Source organism: Anabrus simplex, chromosome 14, assembly GCF_040414725.1.
Source record: "Anabrus simplex isolate iqAnaSimp1 chromosome 14, ASM4041472v1, whole genome shotgun sequence".
Taxonomy (NCBI): domain Eukaryota; kingdom Metazoa; phylum Arthropoda; class Insecta; order Orthoptera; family Tettigoniidae; genus Anabrus; species Anabrus simplex.
The window spans coordinates 44739063-44762209 of record NC_090278.1 but is presented as its reverse complement, the minus strand read 5'-3'; the positions used below and the strand labels follow the sequence as shown (position 1 = coordinate 44762209).

General features: G+C 41.2%; 1 protein-coding gene across 1 annotated transcript in view; it reads left to right on the top strand.

Moving 5' to 3' along the window:
- Positions 1-4554: 4554 nt before the first annotated feature.
- LOC136885719 (zinc finger and BTB domain-containing protein 14) overlaps positions 4555-23147 on the top strand; it is a 192686-nt gene continuing 174093 nt past the window's right edge. Inside the window, exon 1 of the mRNA XM_068230414.1 lies at positions 4555-4589. The gene's annotated coding sequence lies outside the window, so the exon portion shown is untranslated. The remainder of the gene's footprint in view (positions 4590-23147) is intronic.

Here is a 23147-nt window from a genome sequence, read left to right as displayed (position 1 = left end):
GAAGAGAGGAAAAAGGACACGAACAGTGTTTTGAGTAATTCAGGTGAACTCATAATAGATCCCAGGGAATCACTGGAGAGGTGGAGGGAATATTTTGAACATCTTCTCAATGTAAAAGGAAATCATCCTGGTGGTGTTGCGAACAGCCAAGCTCATGCTGAGGAGGGAAATGATGTTGGTGAAGTTATGCTTGAGGAAGTGGAAAGGATGGTAAATAAACTCCATTGTCATAAGGCAGCAGGAATAGATGATATTAGACCTGAAATGTGAAGTATTGTGGGAAGGTAGGGATGAAATGGCTTCATAGAGTAGTAAAATTAGCATGGAGTGTTGGTAAGGTACCTTCAGATTGGACAAAAGCAGTAATTCACCTATCTATAAGCAAGGGAACTGGAAGGATTGCAACAACTATCGAGGTATCTCATTAATCAGTATACCAGGCGAAGTATTCACTGGCATCTTGGAAGGGAGATTGCGATCAGTCGTTGAGAAGAAGTTGGATGAAAACCAGTGTGGTTTCAGACCACAGAGAGGCTGTCAGGTTCAGATTTTCAGTATGCGCCAGATAATTGAAAAATGCTACGAGAGGAACAGGCAGTTGTGTTTATGTTTCGTAGATCTAGAGAAAGCATATGACAGGGTACCGAGGGAAAAGATGTTCGCCATACTGGGGAACTATGGAATTAAAGTTAGATTACTAAAATCAATCAAAGGCATTTATGTAGACAATTGGACTTCAGTGAGAATGGATGGTAGAATGAGTTCTTTGTTCAGGGTACTTACAAGGGTTAGACAAGGCTGTAATCTTTCACCTTTGCTGTTTGTAGTTTTCATGGATCATCTGCTGAAAGGTATAAAATGGCAGGGAGGGATTTGGTTAGGTGGAAATTTAGTAAACAGTGAGACCTATGCTGACGACTTGGTCTTAATGGCAGATTGTGCCGAAAGCCTGCAGTCAAATATCTTGGAACATGAAAATAGGTGCAATGAATATGGTATGAAAATTAGCTTTTCGAAGACTAAATTGATGTCAGTAGGTAAGAAATTCAACATTTTTTTTTGCTAGGAGCTTTCCGTCGCACCGACACAGACAGGTCTTATGGCGACGAAGAAGAAATTCAACAGAATTGAATGTCAGATTGGTGATACAAAGCTAGAACAGGTCGATAATTTCAAGTATTTAGGTTGTGTGTTCTCCCAGGATGGTAATATAGTAAGTGAGATTGAATCAAGGTGTCGTAAAGATAATGCAGTGAGCTCGCAGTTGCGATCAACAGTGTTCTGTAAGAAGGAAATCAGCTCCCAGACGAAACTATCTTTACATCGGTCTGTTTTCAGACCAACTTTGCTTTACGGGAGCGAAAGCTGGGTGGACTCAGGATATCTTGTTCATAAGTTAGAAGTAACAGACATGAAATTAGCAAGAATGTTTGCTGGTACAAACAGGTGGGAACAATGGCAGGACGGTACTCCGAATGAGGAGATAAAGGCTAATTTAGGAATGAACTCGATGGATGAAGCTGCATAAACCGGCTTCGGTGGTGGGGTCATGTGAGGCGAATAGAGTAGGATAGGTTACCTAGGAGAATAATGGACTCTGCTCTGGAGGGTAAGAGAAGTAGAGGTAGACCAAGACGGCGATGGTTAGACTCGGTTTCCAACGATTTAAGGATAAGAGGTATAGAACTAAATGAGGCTATAGCACTAGTTGCAAATCGAGGATTGTGGCGACGTTTAGTAAATTCTCAGAGGCTTGCAGACTGAACGCTGAAAGGCATAACAGTCTATAATGATAATGTATGTATGTAATGTATGTATGTTGTTTCCAGGGATCCATCTGTTCTTCGGAAGCAGATCTAGGAGGTTGATAGCCATTCATATTTTCTTAATTTTAATTATTTATTTATTTAACGTAGCTTAAACTCCAATTACGGAAGGCATATATTGCATTGCATTAAATGACTACGGATTTAACGAAAGAAACGAACCACAAATTCAAACAAACAAATTTGGAAAGAAACAGGAGAACGTATTTGAGCCAAGTACACTGGACCCTGAAAACAATGAGTGATGTTAAATGCAGGGTTCCTTATACACTGATTGCTTTAATTGAACGTACTCAAGTCACAGTACAGCTCAGATATATCCTAAGTATAGATATTCACACATACAGGCAAGATTACAGCCTGGATTCTGCAGTTGGAAACATAGTTCGTAATTAGAATATGGCGGCTCTTAAAACTGTGTGTCCCCAGTGCAGAGATCAAGTGGATTTAGTGTACATCAGACATATTGCTACTAATGGCGAATTCTTATAACATGTTTTTTATTTTATTTTTTCTATTTTACAAACGTTCAGATCTCAATATTGTAAGTTTTCTACTCTGGTATTAAATTAATGAGCTGCAAGAAGCCACTGTTGTCCGACATTCCATTAAGTGTTTCACACAAACATTTTACGCCTCACTGCCAAGCTAATGTAGTTGACTATTTGATTTATTTAATTGAAATTGGACTATTTTCTGTACCTTCCAGTGGCGTGCGGTGGTTTAGAAAAGTATGTATGCTGTCCAAAATAGGACGTAGCCTACTATTTACCGGACGTAGGAAGTAAAATTTAACGTACAACATTATATAAAAAGGAATGTAACCAAGCTCTAACCATATAAACTTAAGTGTAATCTCATGAAAATCGAAGGACTTCTAACCAGAGCGTACGGTATCATGACAAATCCTTGGCGTTTATGGAAATACAAAATAATTAGTGACATCACATCTGTAGATTTAAAAATCGATATATTTATTAAAGCTGCAATTAACTGATATGTATAGAAATAGTTTATTTATTCCCAATGACAGTGCATAATCCATAAGAAAAAGAAGACAAGCTTGTCATTGTTACAGCTTTTTGTCTGAATATTATTTTAAACAGTTCCTACTTCAAAGTTCATAGATTAGTAGAAATCACGTTTATTTCATGAATTACCTGTCACTATTCTGTTAAAAACTCCTTCATCTCTTATGTATGAATCAGAAAACTCTCTGTCCTGTTACACTTTTCACCCTTCAGCGTCGAAGCCGACTTGAAGTACGGTACCTCTGCCACGGACGCGCATATTACACCAGTGGCGGCGCTGCTGTCGTGTTGAGATTTATTGTTACTTGATGTTTACATAGATGTAAAATAGTGACATTGCTTGATTAGAAACGCGACTTTCCTTTGAAGGGACACGGCTACAGCTCGAAGAAGTTACCAAAACAATGAAGATGAAAGACGGAATATGATGTGCAATTACTTAAAGCTGATCCAATTTCCTCTGATTTTGGAGACGTTGCTTGAGTACAAATAACTTCTTCAAGAACGTGTTAGGCAGACTACTGTTGTTTACGTATTGACGTATTTTGCTGCTTACATTTCATAAAACACGTATCACTAATGAAAAGCTCCAGGGTCTCACAACTTGATCAAGTCTTGTTCTTTTCCGTCCCCGACGGTATTAGAGCACTCGAGACCCAGGGAGGGTTTCATTTTCACGTCCTTCGTGGACTTTGTCTTTCTTTGGCGGACACCTTCATTTTCGAAGTGTAGGATCCCTTCCATTTTTCTCTGTGATTAGTGTTATATAGAGGATGATTGCCTAGTTGTACTTCCTCTTAAAACAATCACCACTTACTAATGAAACGTTTCATTAATTACATAAACTTAGGCTACGTACGCCAAATGATGCTATACTAAACGTAGGTACCAAAATATCCTGCGGTTAATTACCCCATAATTGCAAAACCGTCAAAATCAAACCCTTCCAAAACCTACCACATAAGGCAAACTTTAACCGCGCGCTCTGAGAGTGCTTCGGCTAATTTCGGAACTGCTCGATGTAACTCGTTTCTATCGCTGGCCCAGTCACCAGCGATGCCTGGGCTATGTTTTCCCTGCTCCTCACAGACCCTCGCCTTGTGCACCCTCCTTACTTCTCACGTCCCCGATCCCGCAGTCCTGAAACTGAAGCTCTTCGCTGGTTCCGAAGAGCAACAGAATACCGCTACTTGCGTGGATATACCGAGCTTATTAAAGGAACAGGCTGTAATAAACCATTTTACATAAACTTATCTATTTCTCCGCGGTTCACTGAACATCTAGAACGCACCGCGACGGTTGTACACACAGGCTTATCTCAAAATCATTAGTAACTTACTTGCTAGGTTTTTTCCAGACGTTCTTCTATTGTCCACTGTATGCTCTCCTGCTAACAAAACTATGCATTAAGTCCCTCCACAAGAATTTTTGTTGCTTTGGATCTACTTGAAGGTGAAATCTAGTCGTCTCTCTTGTTTTGTGAATGTTGTGATGACATTATCATAAAATGTGTCTGTGCTTTTCAGTTGGTGCAGAACATCCTCTTCTATGGACAGAACTGCCAAGCCTGAAAGTCGCTCTTGACCTGCGTTGACCTGTGCTTGGAACAGTTACTTTAAGTACACCCAACTTGTACACTTCAGACAGGGCTGCATCTACTTGTTTGCTTTTCAGAGAACACACTAACTGATGAGGGTGTGGACCATAAAATTCGTCAGTCGAATACAGTACGGTAAGTTCATTCTTCAATCGGATAGAATCAAACTAGTATTTATAGGACAGTTCAAGATTTTCAAAAGCAGAAAGAGAAAAAGTAGTTTTGTACGCTTTATACTTCAGAGGATCCAACAAGGATGTCAGTTGTGATTGGTTTAATGACACAAAACGTTCGTCTAATTGTACAATAATGTTGTCAAAAATAGGGTGGTAAAGGCATTTCTTTGAAATTATTGGAACTTCTCCCCGACATTGTCATTTAGTTGGTGGAGAGTCTTCGACAGCTTGAAAGGCCCAAGTTACGCCGCACTTATTCCTGAGGTTTAGTATTTCTCTTTTGATTTTCTGAACTTTCTAGGAGCAATATAGGACGTATAAATGCTTGGATTGAAGGATATTGAAAAGGGTATCGGTGGAAGTAAAAATGTTGCTAAAAATCAGTAACGAAAAGGAAGTTTCAAAACTAGTTAGAAATTTCATGAAACCTTGTGTCGCTACTACTGTGCCAGTTTGAGCTTTCATCTAAAACACTCCGAAAGAATTCAAGGAATGAAGTGCCGTGATCTTTCACTGCATGAACAAGACGAGACGAAAAATTCCACCTTGTTGGAACATTTTTAGGCATCCTCTTAGCTGGAAATACTTTCAGTTCATGAGATCGTTTAGAGGACTTGTCCAAATCCCGTTAAGGTCTGAAAAAATATTCTACATTCCTTGATACAGGAAACTGACTGTGACAAAATAAGATTAAGCTTGTGACTAAAGCAATGGATAAATATGACCTTGAGAAAGAGTTCTTGCCCTTTGGTTCCTAGTCTATTTGTGTGCTCGGCCATCACAGCTGCTCCGTCGAACGTTTGAGCAACTAACCTGTAATTTATATCAAACTCAGTAATAATCTTTTTCACATGTTCAAGCAAACCAGTGGCTGTTCGATCTGCGCTGACATCAGTGAACGAAATTAACCTTTCGTGAGCTTTACCACTTTCAGAATCAACAAATCTCAGAGTAGTTGATAGTTGAGACAAATTCATAATGTCTGAAGTCTCGTCAAGGAGAAGGGCAACAAAAATAGCGTGTTTTTTCTGACTTCACTGTTTCCAAAACTACATCACTGACAGCAAATACTAAGTCATTTTTTATCCGGTTTGAAGTTTCGCAAAACACGGTCGATCTTTCTTATTGTGTACTTAACGTCACATCGTAAGTAGCGAGTATGTTCGATGCGCCCAAATAAGAAGAATCTTCACTCTCAGAATGTCCACGGAATGGTAAATTCGTGAGAGTCTATAAAACACACAAACATCAATCGATCTCTTGAGCACCTCTCTGTTTTTCCGAACGGTCTCATTATATTGTACAGTACTTGCACTCATTTTAGCATTAAACTGAATATCAATTCTGGATTTTCCGAATGTTCTCAGCTATAACAGAAATCTGTGACTGCGATTTCACGTGGTTTTGAATGGCATTGTGCAAGTTACTCAGATGATCAAAACCAGTGTCGGACCAAGCAGTTCGTTCTTTTGTAAAGAGTAATAATGGCCAGCAAAACAGTTTAATAAATTTGGAACGTCCAGCAATCCATTCGGTTTTACTGTACTGTGAAGTTCGAAATGACGAACGTACTCTTGATTTTTGTTTTTATGCATCGCTTTGAGGTTGGGCATATCTGCAGAAGGTTTTCCAGATAGGATAATTTCTAGTTTCTCACATAAGCTCCTAAAACGAAACGGTTCGTCCAACAGTACTCCAATCACACAAATTGAGTCAACCATGGCAAATATTACGACAGTTGAAACTAAGAAGAAATTACATTTCACTGAACACTTCTACTGAGATACACAACTACGCGCTTACGACACAGGCTAATTATAAGCACTACCCACGTTGTATGTTATTATAATGAAAATCATTAGAACGTACAAACACGCCACGTGGTCCACTACAACGCTGGTATCTACCTACTAGCAGGCAACTTTTTCTCACACTGTTACATTTAATAAAAAACTAATTTTCAATTCTAAAAGGAACTGGATGCTCGTACTTTTTAAAAGCTTCTCTCTGCTGTCAGTTATCAGTCGCAAGAGCTGTTTCAGCAATAAGCCAAATCACAATAAATAAACGTATCATAAACTCACACTGCTACACCGTGTGATCAAGGCGGGCAGCGTTGAGTTGTCGGCTTACGCATGCGTCACCCTGAATTCTTCGCTGGGTGATGTGTCGCTACTGCACTGCACAAGTTTTTGTTTCCTCACACTGCAGCGAATGTGTTATTTAAGAAAATAGTATTGCCAACTGACGAGATAAAATGAATGATTAGTGCTTACGTTGCTTCTCTTTAGCCTGCACGCTACTGCCAATCTCTTGCTTCGTTTCAGGTGCTTTTTAAATAACTCATTGCAAGTATTTCTGCGGTGTAAGATGCTGTAAACTGTTTTCTATTGCGAGCTGAGGTGAATAGAAAGCTGCCCCCACACGTCATCCGTCTACATAGAGAGTAATAAAGTGCTCAAAGTTATTTAACGTTATTCCTTACTGATGTATTGCTCTCTTCAAAAAATTGTTATTATTATATCCGCAGTATGGATGGTTGTTTCAAAAGATGTGAGGTATATTGGATGAGCAAGTGTTTGAAAAATATTGTTTCTAAAATGTTTGAATTGTTTATAAGTAGGGTAGTGTTCGTCACTTGTATTTTTTATAATATTCATTTAATAGCCATAGTTTAGGTAAAATGAGGTGCTCATATCTAGGCATTTTATTGCAAAGTTGTATTTGTATTAACTATAATATTTAATATTTTAATATTATAATATCCACTAATCCGTGATATAATTATATCAACTTACGCCCAACTGTTTCTTTTCAAAACGTTGGAGGTGAAATAACTTCTAACGTTAAAAAAGGCTCGGATGATACTTTAAATGACTTTCAGAGTAAAAAAGAGGTTGGGTCTGAAAAGATCCTTTAACATAAGAATATATTATCTCCTAAACCGGTGTATAGATTATTGCTTCAAAGATGTGAGGTATTTTGGATGAGCAAGTGTTTGAAAATATTGTTTCTAAAATATTTGAATTGCTTATAAGGAGGGTAGTGTTCTTCACTGGTATTTTTATAATATCAATTTAATACCTTTACTTTAATATTTAATATATTAATATTAAATCGGTGATATATATCAACAAACGGCCAACAGTTTCTCTTCAAAGGTACGGGCTATAAATGACTACTAAGATGATACTTTAAGTCACTTTCAGAGTAAAAAATGGTTTCGGGTGAAATCATTACTTCATTTAATTATTCAGTATATCAATCATTACATTTTGTTCAACCATTTAACCATTCAAGCGGTAGCCTACAGCTTAAAATGTTTCGGTTTACTTGCTCTATATTATCATTTAACGATTCTACCTTCCATCAGTATATTTTCAATATATGGTGTATGGGTCTGTAAAAAATAATTAATTTAATACTTATAATTGGTTTATGTTATTTGCCGCATGCCCATATATTTATTTTTCTTATTTTAGAGTTAAATTGATTGTGTGTGAAAACATTCCTTAATTAAAAAATTCAGTATATCTGAAGCCGATGGTCCTAGAAAACTGTTTTTTAGCTTAAAATTTATCAAAAATTATCCTCTGAACAGGTGATATACATAAACTTGCGCCAAACTGTTTCTTTTCAGTGTTTTTTAGGTAAAAATCACTTTTGACGTTAAAAAGTTTTCCTGTACAGGCTATGATAACAGAAATAGGAAATCATGAATTTAAGCTTTTGCTGAGTTGCAAGAAAATGGTTGAACAGAATGGAGTAAGACTAGGAATATAAAGGTTAAGAATAAAAAGCTAACACGTGCGCAAAAATAATGTTATTAATGTTAGCTGAAATGGTAGTTTAGGCGAAAGTGTAAAATTTTATTCGAGTATCACTGGATTAGTAGGAGTTCTATCGAAATACAGGACATAAGAGAAGTTGTGGAAAATAACATTCCTAATCATATTTGTCCTAACACTTTTTTCCATCCAGACTGTTTTGTATAGAAACTCTGTGTAACAGATGTGATTTCATACTCAGCAGTCGGTAGTATTGCGGACACAGGGAGACTTGCAGTTACTAAGCACGATTTTTCTCTCCGAACTTAACTGTAGCTATATCCTCTAAATACATAGATTATCTAATCAATTTGTGTAATTTACAAAGCCCCAAACACAAAAGTGGTGTCAGCAGTGGGATGGATACGTAACGTCGTGTGCAGTCGAAAAAAAGTGAAGTGAAACTCGCGCGCGAAACTTTACCTGAACGCGACCACGTGCAACCGTACGAAGTTCAATATCACACGTGTTAAAGTATCAGTGAATTAGTGAACCATCCCCCTTCATCATGTCACAAGGAGTATCCGCGGTAGTTCATCAGACTCTTCTGCGGTGATCGTCCACGCTCTCTGGGAATCCAACACGTGAGGTGCAGCCTCGACCATCACCTGGGCGCTCGGTCTCAGTGAGACGAGCAGGCGCAGTACGCACGAACTCAACGGCGCTTTGAAGTTTCTCGTAAGCTCCGTCGACCCGGAAACTCTCTCATACAGCGAAATCCAGTCGCAATTGACGGACCATTTTGACGCCAGTCGCAATAAATAGACAAAGAGGATAAAATTACGGAGCGTCATAGAAAGGGCAGGGAGACGATCGCCAGCTTCACTCTCAGGTTACGACAAGCAGCAACGCGCCGTGTGTATGGAGAATTTTTAGACCGCGTGCTAATTGAAAAACTGCTCAAAGGTTTAGAGTCGAGGGACAAGTGCGAGGCAATTATTGCTAAGAAACTGGAGAGCTTAACAACTGCGTACAAGATAGCCTGCACAATCGAAGCCTCCCGGAACACTGCTGAAAACGCTGCGAACATAACATCAAAACCCAATTCAACTAACTGGATAGGCTACAGAAAAACAGGGTCGCGGAGGGGCGGCAACCAAGGGGGACGAGAGAAATTGATCAATCGCCAACAGAAGACCGACCAATCGAGGATCGCATCCAGCAATCAAGGAACACCACGAGATCATTCGTCATCGTCGTATGCTGGGTATGGCGGGGACCATCCATGCAGTCAGTGCAAGTTCCTCAACGCTGAATGCCGGACGTGTGGCAAGAAATGTCACATTGCTAAAGTTTGTTGGTCCAAACCAAAGCAGCGCAAGACAAATCACGTGTCCTAAGAAGAGCAACCAGCATTGATGTCATACATCATGTCGTCAGAGCAATACAGTCTCCAGGGAAGCAGTTGATAGATGTGAACATAGAGGTAACCACCGTTAAGATGTTATGGCAAAACCAAGTCTTCTTTTTCAGAAGACTGATCGTAACTTTGCGAGCTACACTGGCCAACGTATTAACTCCATCGGCAAGATGCCAGACACCGCTACCATTGACATTACCTCCAGGAACTTTGACCTCTACATCGTCGATGATGAATTTGAGACGTTCCTGGTCGAGAGTAGATTTCTGAGTTGGCACCGGATATCAATGTCGAGCAGCTTTTTGGAAGACGAGGACAGATCCATCAACTCTCCGTCAAGCAGTTTCTGTCCCTGGACGTCCAAAAGGAACTTGATACCTTCCGAAACCAGTACCACGATGTCTTCAGCGATACTCCCGCGAAGCTGCCAGGCCCTCCAGCGAATATCTCACCTGAAGTATGGCGCTACCCTTATCTTCCTATGGCCTTGGAAGGTGCCCACGCCAGAGAAATCGATACCAAAATCGAATTCGGATTCTATAAGTCGTCGTGAAGAAGAAGGGACGGGTGACTCTCAGTCCGCAGATCATCGTCGATGAGCAGCCGAATCCAACAGTTGAGCATCTGTTTAACCCGATGCGCGGTGTCACCCTCTTCTGCTACTTGGACGCCAAGGACGCGTACACTCATCTCGACGTTCAGCCGCACCCTCACGCTCAATACTTCAACCCATGGCCTGATCCGCCCGACTCGTGCTTTCTATGGAGCAGCCATCTGATAGTAGAGAATGGACACGGTTTTTCGGAACCTTTTAAATGTCGTAAGTTTCATTGACAACACCCTAGTTTTGCCGATAGTTTTGAAAACCTGATAGAGGCCCTCACCACGACACGCGAGCGCTTTCGCCAACACAGTCTGAAGCTCAACTCCCCTAAGTGCGCCTTTTCTGGGCCTGTCATGGAAACTCTTGGCCACAAGATCGATGCATCAGGCATCCTTAAGTCTGATGTGCATACTAGAGTTGTGCAAGATGCACCGAAACCTACGACTCCAGAAGAACTCCAGTTGTTTCTGGGTAAAGCGAAACATTACAGCACCTTCATACACAACCTGTCAACAAGAGATCGACCACTCAGGGATATGCTGCTGAAGGATCCTCTCGTACTGCCACCAGAAGGCGACATGACTTTCCAGGACATCACGAACGCTCTAACCTACCACATGTCCTTATACAGCACAATCTAGCATTTCCACTTTTGCTGGCAACAGATGCCAGCAAAACCGGTCTTGACTCAGTGCTCTCACACAGACTCAGCAATGGACAAGAACGCCCTATCGCATACCCTAGTCGGTCAATGTCGGCAACGGAACAGAGGTACCCCCAGATCAACAAGGAAGCGCTCGCCATCGTCTAGGCAGTACAGAAGTTTGTGCGCTCGCCACTTCACGTTGATCACAGATCACAAACCCCTGACATAGATCTTGGACCCAGAGAAGTCCTGTCCATTAGTCGCATGGCCAACTACCTCGCACACGTTAACTACACTGTGTCTTTTGAAACGTCGAAGCAAAACGCCAACGCTGACTACTGCTCCAGAGCGCTGTTACCAACGACTGTCAAAAGAATCCAAAACTCAGTCCCGCACCAGAGGTAAGAGACAGGGGATTGATTTACTTACAGTTCATTAGACGCAGCAATCAACCGTCAAATCCGAAGCCGTCGCAAGAGAGAGCAGAAAGGACCATCAGTTTGCGGAATTATCGAACTCCTGGAGGGAGGCCAAGATCTCACTCGTCATGACTTCAAGGCACCCGAGTCGAAAAGCACGCTTGGTGTTCGAGCACATTGTCTGCATTACGAGATGCCATCCTCAACGACCTGCACGGAGCTCTCCTCCAAATCGTCAAAATGAAGTCAAGGGCACGTTCCTTCGTGTTTACGTCAGGCATCGACACCGACATCGAGAAGATCGCGAATTCCTGCACCAGATGCGCAACCCATACGCACGCTCCACCCAAGTCCCGCGAGCATTACCGGGAGTACCCGAAGACAACGTGCGAACGCATCCACATTGACTATGTGAGCCCAGTAGCCGACATTACTGTTGTATACAGCAAGTAGCTCGACCTCAACGACAGCAGCAGCATCAACAACAATCGCTCTGTTTGCAGCGCACGGCTCTCCGGTCACCGTCGTCTCGGACAACGGTACGCAGTTTTTTGCAGAAGAATTCACGGCCTTCCTGCAGAACAGTGGTGTAGCATCCATCAACTAATGGCGATGCAGAACGGTATGTACAAAAGCTGATGGACGCCCTCTACGCGATGAAGACCACCAAATGTACTCTACAGACCAACATGAACGCGTTCCTTCGTCAATTCCGAAAAGCGACGAACTGTACCACCGGAGAATCTTCATCTCAGGTAGGTATTTTTAATAGTATAGCGTGTCATACTGTGGTGAATAGTGATCTAGTTTATACAGCAGCTTAGCTTAGTATTTCGTTCGGTAGTTATATAGTAGGTTAATTTTAGGCCCCTGTGTGAATTTGATATTTTGTCATGTCGATGCCAACATCTAAGGATGAAGCTCCCAAGAGAAGAAAGCCCTTCGGATGCAGTACTCCACTAAGGAGCCAAGCCCGGGAAATTGTTTGCAATGTTTGGGAGTATTTTGAGAAGGAGAAAGACATCAGAGACTGATATTGCAGCCCAGACTCTCGCCCCTCTCCCCTCGATCGCCACATGTGGTTTGCTGCTGGATATCGGGTTGGAGCGCGCAGGAGCAGGGTCCGGTGGAGGACAGGTGAGCTAGGCTTCGGTCCGTCAGATCGCCACTGCTATTAACCATGTGGTACGCACCTCATACTTCAGACTTAATGATATAGATAAGAGTGCGGGTATTCCTCACTCCCGTTTACATCTACATCCTTGTAGGAAAAGACTGCAGGGCTGCTGTTATAGGAGTAATATAGTTTTTTTTTTTTTGGTAGATCTGCTAAAATGAAATGACATCTTCCAGGTTTAGTGTTTTCTTGCTTGCTGTGCTTCATTGCGCTTTTCATGGACAGCGACCTTTTGAGGTCCGCAGTGAAATGGGGACATTGTTCTTGATAACATCTTAAAGGACTTACTGCTCGTTTCCAGCTCATAAGGATTGCTCCATTAATCTGTAGTTTTTATTGAACTATTTCTACTACGATACTATGTTAAGTTTAAAGAAGTGCGATGAATTAAGCACATTAGTGCGTCAAGACTATTCTATTTTAATTTGTTGTTCTTTTAAACCTACTTTATTTCATAAGTGAGCAAACGAGTTTACATATGTTTTATCAGTTTATGGCATAAGACTCTCAAGTCTTGGACTTGTAGAAAATATGAAATTAGTGACAGTATATTTTTAACACAGTTTCATATTGTTAATATGGTTAATAAGGTTTTAAATTGTGATCAATTTGATGTTGATAAACTGATATGATTGTCAATTTTTCTACAAACTTGTATCAGCTGATGATGACGCAGAGTGGCATCGAAACTAGTACTGATTGAAATATATGTTGTAATTAAATCTACACAACAATTTTTATGTATTGAATAAGGTGGACCCAAATTATAATAAAAGTTGTAATCTTGGTTCAATAAGAAGAAACAATGGTTTATTAATTTAACCGTGATCATGGGTCGGACACCACCTCTGATCTCCCGAGGAAGCTAATTTACCAGTGAACGATGGGTACAACCGTGTAAAATTCAACATTTTTATTTTAATAATAATAATAATAATAATAATAATAATAATAATAATAATAATAATAATAATAATAATAATAATAATAATAATAATAATAATAATAATAATGGGGCATGGCAGCTGTATAGGTTTGGTGTTGACCTAATGGGGATAAAATGAATGGCAAAGACGTCATAAAGATCTAGTGCCCAAGCCAGAGGAATTAACAGTATGAGGGGGTTGATCCTGAAAACTGAACCGGGGCCATCGGATCAAAGGCGAGCGTTCTATCCATTTAGCTACAAGGCCGGACTTTATAATGGAATTCAATAGGACAATGGAATTTAAGAGGACAAATTGGGGCAAATATTCATTTATAGGAAGGGGAGTTAGGGATTGGAATAACTTACCAAGGGAGACGTTTAATAAATTTCCAATTTCTTTGAAATCATTTAGGAAAAGGCTAGGAAAACAACAGATAGGGAATCTGCCACCTGGGCGACTGCCCTAAATGCAGATCAGTATTGATTGATTGATTGATTGATTGATTGATTGATTGATTGATTGATTGATTGATTGATTGATTGATTGATTGATTGATTGATTGATTGATTGATTGGTTGATTGATTGATCTGAAGTATTTCTGGGACGAGAACTTCGGACTCGTCTCAGCCTGGCGAGACCCGAAGAGGTTCGAATTGGAGTCTGCGGAAAACCAAAAGCACAAATGGACCCGACGTTCCGCACACTCGAAGCGGGAGAGACCGTTTACATCCTGTCTGGCAACACGAACCTGGACAAGTGGCTTCCCGGTACCATTGCAGCCCGCATTATGAGATCAACCACCGAAGGAAACGAATGAAGTGCCGCGTCGACCAAATTAGGCATTTTCCAGGAACACAGCCGAACAGAGAGAACCAGGAGCCGACCGGTAATGAACATGTTAAAATTCCATCCAGGTCGTCCGGCTCCGTGGCTAAATGGATAGCGTGCTGGAATTTGATCACAGGGGTCCGTGGTTCAATTCCCGACAGAGTCGGGAAATTTAACCATCATTGGTTAGTTTCGCTGGCATAGGGGTTGGGTGTATGTGTCGTCTTCATCATCAATCCATCCTTATAACGACGCGTAGGTCGCCTACGGGCACATGTCCTCGGACACTCCTGGCGCTAAAAGCCATACGCCAGGCCACGAATTGTTGGGTTCTTCCAAGCACTAGGTACCGCACAACCAGCCGAGAGGATCCGTGGGAAACCGAACACCAACACCCGTTATACCGCACACGCCAGAGACTCTCACCATAGACATATTCAAACTGTGTAACAAATGTGTTTTCACACTCGACAGTTGGTAGTATTGTGGACACAGACGGACTTGCAGCTACTAACCACGAGTTTTGTTTTCTCCGTATCCTCTAAATACATATAATATCTAATCAGTTTGTGTTATTTATCAGACCACAAATACTAAAGAGGCTATAATAACAAATATAATCGTGAATTTAGGCTTTTGCTGAGTTGCGAGAAAGTAATAAAACTTGCAATAAAATGTTATCAAGCGGACAATAAGTACGGTAATGTTCTTAATGCTGGCTAAAATGCCAGTTGAAATAAATGAATGCGTAATTTCACCTTGTATAAGGTTTTATTAAACTTAAGACCACAAACTGATACTTAAACAAGTTTAATGGCAACAGTAACATTTGACTAAGAAGTGTCAGGGAAAATATGCAAATAAGGCAACTCTAAAACCGGACTAAGAACTATCAAATAGATCATACAAATGAGGTCGAATAAGAATGTGTCAATCACCCCCAGTTCAATAATAGTCATTAAGGTAGGTAGGATAGCGATGAGTTCTTATGCTCCGCGTCGGTAACCGGTAAGGAGTGGGGGAGGCGTTTGGACCGCTTTCTTCTGATCTCGATTATTCTGGATATTCCGTGTCGCATAGAGCTGGAACTGAAGATCCGGGTGATGAGGGAGGGAACTGGCAATGTTCTGGACTTCCAGCGAGATGTTGTCCATCTCTTACTCCTCCACCATCTCCTTCCTCCCTTTCTTCAGAAATGTCTCTTGTCGAAACAGTAGTCTCACTTCCATCTTGATGTTGTATATGACCATACTCGGGATTTTCTTCAAGAAGAGTAACTTCTTCCACGAATGGCCCATACTTCGATTACCTGCCATACTTCCTTAGAAGTATTGGACCTGGAGACAGAAGCCATGGGGTGAGTGAGTGTCTATAACTAGATTTTCTCTGGTGCTTAAACATCCGCTCGTGGGGAGTTCCATTGGTAGCATTACATATCGTGGACAACTTCTTCACACTGTTGAATATCCATTCCCCTTGTTTTCAAATCGAGTTCTACTGTTTTTTTTTCTGACAACTCCAATGTAATTTTCTGCTTGGCCATTGTATGGAGCCGTCCTGCTCGTCGCCACACCAACAGTCTTGGGACATGCACGCTGAGCCTCGGAGGTAATCCAAATATGGAGAAAAGCTGCTTGAGTGGAAGAGGTGACATCTGGGCACAGCAAGGCGAAGGGAAATATCGAATATTCAACAACTAACATGAGGAAAAAACGGTTTCTAGATTTGGATGGTACAAGTTTCTTAAAGTCCATGTAGATGCGCTCAAAGGGGCGGATAGCTTTGACGAGATTACCTTCATGCCTTATAAATATTGGTTTCAATTTAGAACACATTTTAAAAGCTGGTATGACCTTGCTTACATCTTCCAGAAATATGACAAGTTCTTCGACTTAATAAAGTGATTAAGCCGTGTTATACCAGAATGTCATAAGCTTGAAGGAGGATCTTCAGTTAGGTCCGCAATACTGAGCAGCTTCGTTATGTTAGACTATTGAGAGTTTCAGCCTCCATCACTGTGTCCTCGCTTTACCAACATATCTATTATCGAACATAAAAGCTACTCACTTCTGGTCGGTAATGTGTCGAAAATGTCTTCTTAGCAGGTCATGTCTCAATTTTTTCACAAATGAAATGGCGTGTGGCTTTTAGTGCCGGGAAATCCCAGGACGGGTTCGGCTCGCCAGGTTGAGGTCTTTTGATTTGACTCCTGTACGCGAGCTGCGCGTCGTGATGAGGATGAAATGACAATGAAGACAAGACACACAACAAGCCCCCGTGTTAGGGAAATTAACCAATGATGATTAAAATTCCCGAGCCTGCCGGGAATCGAACCCGGGACCCCTGTGACCAAAGGCCAGTACACTAACCATTTAGCCATGGAGCCGGACCAATTTTTTCACAGATTCGATAATAGCCTGAACTTCTTTCTCAACGAATGAAGGTCGTTGAGTGTGCGAGAGAAGAAAACAATGGGGTGTTCATTTTGGGATAGTGTTGCTCCAATGGTGTATTCTGAAGAATCAGTCTCCATAGTAACATAGCTTCATCATGTATAGCTGAAACCAGTGCATTTTTCATATCATCTTTCGGGGCTTTAAATGCTTTAATAGCTTTGTCATTTAATGGAAAACGACCACTTGAAACGTTATGTATTTTCTGGGAGAATCTTGGAATGAAGCTGGCAAAATGAGCGAACATGCCCATCGCTCTTCGAAGTGAAGTAGTGTCAGTTCGTAATGGCAGTTCTTGTAAAGGTGTTAATCGAACGAAATCTGGGCGAATTTCAGGACTGGATATGATATAACCCAATAGCGTTATTGTTTCGACTGAATGAACACTCTTATCCTAATTTATCGTGAGTTCATACTTTTCAAAAGTTTTCAAGATCTTCTTCAAATTCAAGTCGTGGTTTTCCTTATTCTTGCCATCCACAATGACATCGTCGAGGAAAGCTGCAACCGTAGTTAAGTCCTTCATTTCTATGATCGTATCTCTTGTCCTTTGGAAACAAGGTACTCCATTTGTTGGGCCGAATGGCATCCGTTTGTACTGCCAAAGTTTACCGCATGCTTCGAATGCTGTGTAAGGTCGATGTTCCTCACAGATGAGTATGTGATGATGGCGTTTTCTAAATCAACTGAACTGAACACTTCATAATTTGCTACCATTTTGACTATATCCTCGATACATGGGAGTGGGTAAGGATAGGGTAAGGATATAGTATACTGATGTCTTGTTCGTGAATAGTCAACTACCATATGGCGCTTGTGGCTTTCTGATTGGGTGACAAGAACCTGAGCACGCCATGGAGAAAACCTTTCTTCTATAGCATCCTCATTCAAAAGTCGCTGAACTTCTTATTCGATGAATTTGTCATCAGTTGCTGAGTGGCTTCGTGACTTTATGGCGATGGGCTTGCAAGCTGCAGGTAAATTTCGGAACCGTCGGACAGATTCTACCTTAGATAGGCCCTACTGTTAATCCGCAGATACTCAGCGATTCTCTGTCACCCCCAAACTCAATCTCTACAGATGAATATGGCTAAGAATATCATGTCCGAAAATGATGTCAAAGCAAAAGTCTGTCAAAATATAAAGTTCAACATATTAGAACTTATGGTCTTCAATTTTTATCTCTACCTTAGCGACGCTCAAGCCATTATGACTGTAAGACCACTGGCAGGAATAGGTAATTTGAGGTTTTGGACCAGCTTCCCGGAAACCAATCTTGTTGAACTACCCGTATCAAAAATATCGTTGGTCTTCATTCCATTCAAAGGGGTGGGTATTATAGCTCAAGTCAAAGACCGTACCGGAGAAAAAGAAGCTAAATATATATTATGACAATGGCAAGATTTGGTGGAACTTTTGAACTTTTACACTCCTTTGCGCAGTGGAAGACGTTTGAGCAGGCCCGACAAGAGTTTCTGTTGTAGCATCTAGTTTTTCTTGCAGTGACAACCTCACCTTGTACTTCACTACCCGCAGACTATCACAGGTTATGTGAGATAAACTAGAGAAAAGATGCTTCTGGACAGCACTGACTAAAGCAGGTCCGTGGTACTGAATAGATTGTTCCAGTGCCGGCTCTAAAGCCTTTGCTTTAATCGTAGCCTCGTCGAGTGTGAGGTTCGGATTCTCCATAAACTCTGACGAATGTTTGAGTCGAGAAGGCGGCAAGGCGCGAATACAATCATCTATATTCACTTCTGCCGTCTCAGCTTTTAAATTACAATCCTTAACGATACAGTTTCGCCAGATAGCTTCTTCCTAATTTCTAATTTGTGTCGGGCGAATATCTCGTTCTCCGGCTTGGAAAAAGTACTAACCAAGGGACTAATGGCGTGATTGTACGTAAACGGTAGGTGAAACATCGTGAGACGTCAGGGTCACAATGCTTCCATTATTGATGAGCATTACTCGATTCTTACTAATGAGCTATCAGCTTTTTAGAGGAAAGTGCACTTTTATCTGCACTAACGTCTGCATAACTATTTCTAACATTTTCGTTCTGTCTATAATAACAGAGATAATCGTGAATTTTGACTTTAGATGAGTTGCGAGAAAATGGTCGAACAGGAATACAGTGAAATCCTTAAGGCTATAAATAATTGTATAATAGTGTACCGGTATAATATTGTATAATAATTTAGAGTGCATATCGGTGACAGTTGAATATTGCTGGAGGCACAAGGAATCATTTCTCTTAAGTGGGTTTATGTAACTTTGAGCAGTGCTTATCTTTATAGGTCACGTCTTGCTTTCAGAGGCTATAACTCAATAATACAAGCATGGGATAATTATTTCTAAAGTGTGTGATTCATGACCTTTGTGACCAGCACCTGGATAGGCTCATAGGAGTTGCAGACGTTCTGTGAGCAGGTTGGGATCTTTCCAGTTCCGTACGTCAACACAGGGTAATAGCGGCTTGTTGATGAGATGTGCAGATAGTTGATGACGAGTAGCGTTAGTAGTAAAAGATAATCGAACTATACTTTTTACAGTCATCTGGCGAAATTATATTATTGTTGGGTATCAGAGAGAAGAGGAGTCCTAAGAGACGTTTAGTAGGTTTATTATTGAAACCTCTTACAATGAGGCTGTCGCTGTTAATCTTAACATCAGCATGACCTACAAGAAAACAGTTATCCCCATAGCTAATGTGTCCTGTAAGGACCAAAGGGTGAACCATAGGTGATCATGATACTGTGGTGTAGGAAGTGTTTCTGCAATAGCGTCTGTAGGTAAAAAAATAATTTGCTTTGACGGTAAAGAACGTTGAAATCTTTTTCATCGTTTTCTTCTTTGTCTTCTACCTCATCCTGCAGCTCTTCTTCTTGAAATGTTTGCACTGCAATGGAACGTGTAATAGGCTTAGACAATGAGGTAGAATTAAACAGCTCTGATGGTAAAGAGGTGTAGAGTCCATCTTCCTTCTTCTCTTTATCCTGCTTTTCTTCATCCTGAGCTGTTTGCCTAGGAACAGAACACGTACAGTAGCAGGTCCAGACCACGGGGTAAAATTAGATGGCTCATTTAGAGGCATGCTGAGTTCTGTGTGAACACGTTTGAGCTCTTTAAATTTACGTTGAATATAATTTGTGCAAGGATGATCTCTTTGCTTGATGTTAATGGAAGTACTTAGTTTGTCATGAGATTGTTTCACCGTCTTCAGAGTACCCACAACTCTCTTCGTCTAGATTGGTCTTCTTCTTCATATTTCACTGTCGACTTTCAGAGTGCATTTTTATTCATTTTACTGGTAGATTACTCTTACTGACTAGTTTCGACACGTTGCATCTCGATGCGCATCTGCTATATGAGACTGTTCTAAATTAGGGTAATAGGTACGACAGACCTCACATCGTAGCAGTGTTGAGCAGTGCACTGACCACATGCGAACGATCTTAAGTTAAGTTTGACGGTCTCACGTCGCTGAAGATTGTCTCGCATTCAAAAATCCTTTGCACTCAAATCAATGATTTTTTGGTATTAAAGCGTTCACTTTAGGCAGTTCACTGCTAACTGATGTGTAGCTATCAGACTGCAATCGCTATAAGCAGATCTGATTGCCAAGTGAATACGAGTGTTTTTGCATTTTAAAAATGACCTTGAAATCACTCTTATCCAAGATATAGCATGTAACTAGAGATTTTTGTACTGACCACTCTTTATGCTATCCTGTTATCAGTACCTGTCTCAACCTCCACCCCCACCTCTACTTTCACCTCCTCCCCTAACAGGTAAGTGTACTTCTACCTCCGCCTCCACTTGCGCCTGTACGGTTGGCACATTCTCTATCCGGTTGACCACCTAGTTTTAACATCGGCCACCATAGCGCATCACACGCTCCCTACGTGGCTTGACAGCTGTTACACACAACCGCGCCGACTTTTCAAATCGCCCGCGCGCTGTGACCGGCGTCAGTCACATGACCAGCAACAGCCAATCGGCGCTTGATCTACAAGCCGCTGAGCCCTCTACTAGCTTGCATTCGTGAGGTAGTGGGCTCGAACCCCACTGTCAGCCGCTCCCTTCCCACTATTAAACCTTTTCTACCCCCTCGTGTGTGACGTAAACCAACATGTACCGAGCTCGATAGCTGCAGTCGCTTAAGTGCGGCCAGTATCCAGTAATCGGGAGATCGTGGGTTCGAGCCCCACTGTCGGCAGCCCTGAAGATGGTTTTCCGTGGTTTCCCATTTTCACACCAGGCAAATGCCGGGGCTGTACCTTAATTAAGGCCACGGCCGCATCCTTCCACTTCCAAGGCAGTTCCCATCCCATCGTCGCCATAAGACCTATCTGTGTCGGTGCGACGTAAAGCAAATAGCAAAAAAAAAAACAAAAAAAAAAAAAAAACCAACATGTAAAAGAAATACTTCGATACCCTTTTTACTCATGCCAGTAATGAGCAACGTGCTGACACTGCATGCAACTGCTTTCTTTCTGAAAACATTCATCCTTGCCTGCCGTCCAGATTTCCCTAGATTTCTTCGGTACGCGGCCAGGAATTCCTGTACGGCACACCATTCGCGGTCACCGCCACGAACTGGTGGAAAGAACTCGTGAAAGGCGCTAAATCCTCTGCCAACATCACCCTATAAGCACTCCCAGGCTTTCTCGACTGTGAATGGGTTGCATGAACAAGAGTGAATATGGTTGTTACAGAATGTAGTTGTGATTTATACTTTAGGTTGTAAAAGGTCATCTCGGTTTTATACCGTTATTGTGGAATATTAATCTGTAAAATTGAAATTGGAAATTAGATATACGGTACCTGATTTAGTTGAGAGGGCCAGGAGCCCTAACTTGTCCACAATAAATTCGTTTCAATAATAATAATAATAATAATAATAATAATAATAATAATAATAATAATAATAATAATAATAATAATAATTGACAGGGAAGTTACTATAGAATGCACATAGTAGATCTACAGAATCAGTACGAAACCACGGACTCTGCCCATCGCCTCCGAACACACGGTGTAAATAAATTAGACCAAGGGAACGGGCGAAGCGTGTCATCATGTCCTCAGTTTACCAGCTGCTGTTCTGGAAGAGGTACCATAAGATGGATTTTCTAAGACTTGTCTTGGAGAAATGCAGGTATAGAGAACGCAAAACCCAATGAGAGCGTGAAAAATGAAATGTAACGGATCCCTAAAAATGTATTTGTTGGGTTCACTTCGTTGTCTATGATGCTATAGCTTCCTACAGTAAGGATACGTATTGAGAGGAAAGTAGACATCGATCTTTGGATGAATGCTGTGACGACAGTCCAGAAGAGGCTTCGAGGCGCGAAACATTCGTGATGGAGTTCTGACACCGTGGTTAGCCGATTCGAGTCCCGTTGGTAGAAACAAACTTCATCATCAGAATGTTTTCTGGCAGCGTAGAGGAGGTGGTGGTGGTATACAGTTTCTAATCACTAGATTGCGTACCTAATGCCTGCAGTGCTCATATGGAGCGAGGGCATATCACGCAATTAATGGTGATTCGTCCGAAGGATGGAGACGTTAAGCCTTGAGCAGAGCCCGTGGTGCTCACTTCCTACTACGGTATCATATATCACGTCATCCATTATCTCCTCTGATGAGGCTAACGTCGGGAAGGCCATCCGCCACGACAGCTTCATCCCACCTCACATAAACAAACAAAAGCAAACAGGGGCATGAAACTTGTATGCTACTCCAGCGACATTTCAACACGGGCTTTCTAAAACTGTTTAATTTATAGGCTATAGAATTTAACTTACATATAAAAGAGGAGAATATGTGCAATAATTAGTTGTTCATAAAGTAAGAAAGAGGCTCCGTTAAAGCACTCCACGTAATTGTGTGTAAAATAATAAAGTACGGTACTTTAACGAATTTCAACAAATCAACAACAGTTTAAACATTGTTTTTCCTTTCTTTCTAATTTTGTTTTTTGCGCGAAATTATTCAGGAGCCTATATTTTACAAGACATAGTTGTCAGTCACCAAGGTGGTAAATTAATTCACCCATTCTTGTGTCTATAAAGGTCACGACAATATACTCGTCAGCCAGTAGCATTCGTGGTTTTGAGGGTACGTACCGTACCGGTAACCTACGAATTCTGCACGCCGTTATAATATTATGGTAATTTGACGTAGGCCTACAATATGTTTGAAACGAGTGTTCATGATCGTGGACATCCGCTTGTTCAATTAACTATACAATCTTCTCTGATATGAAAT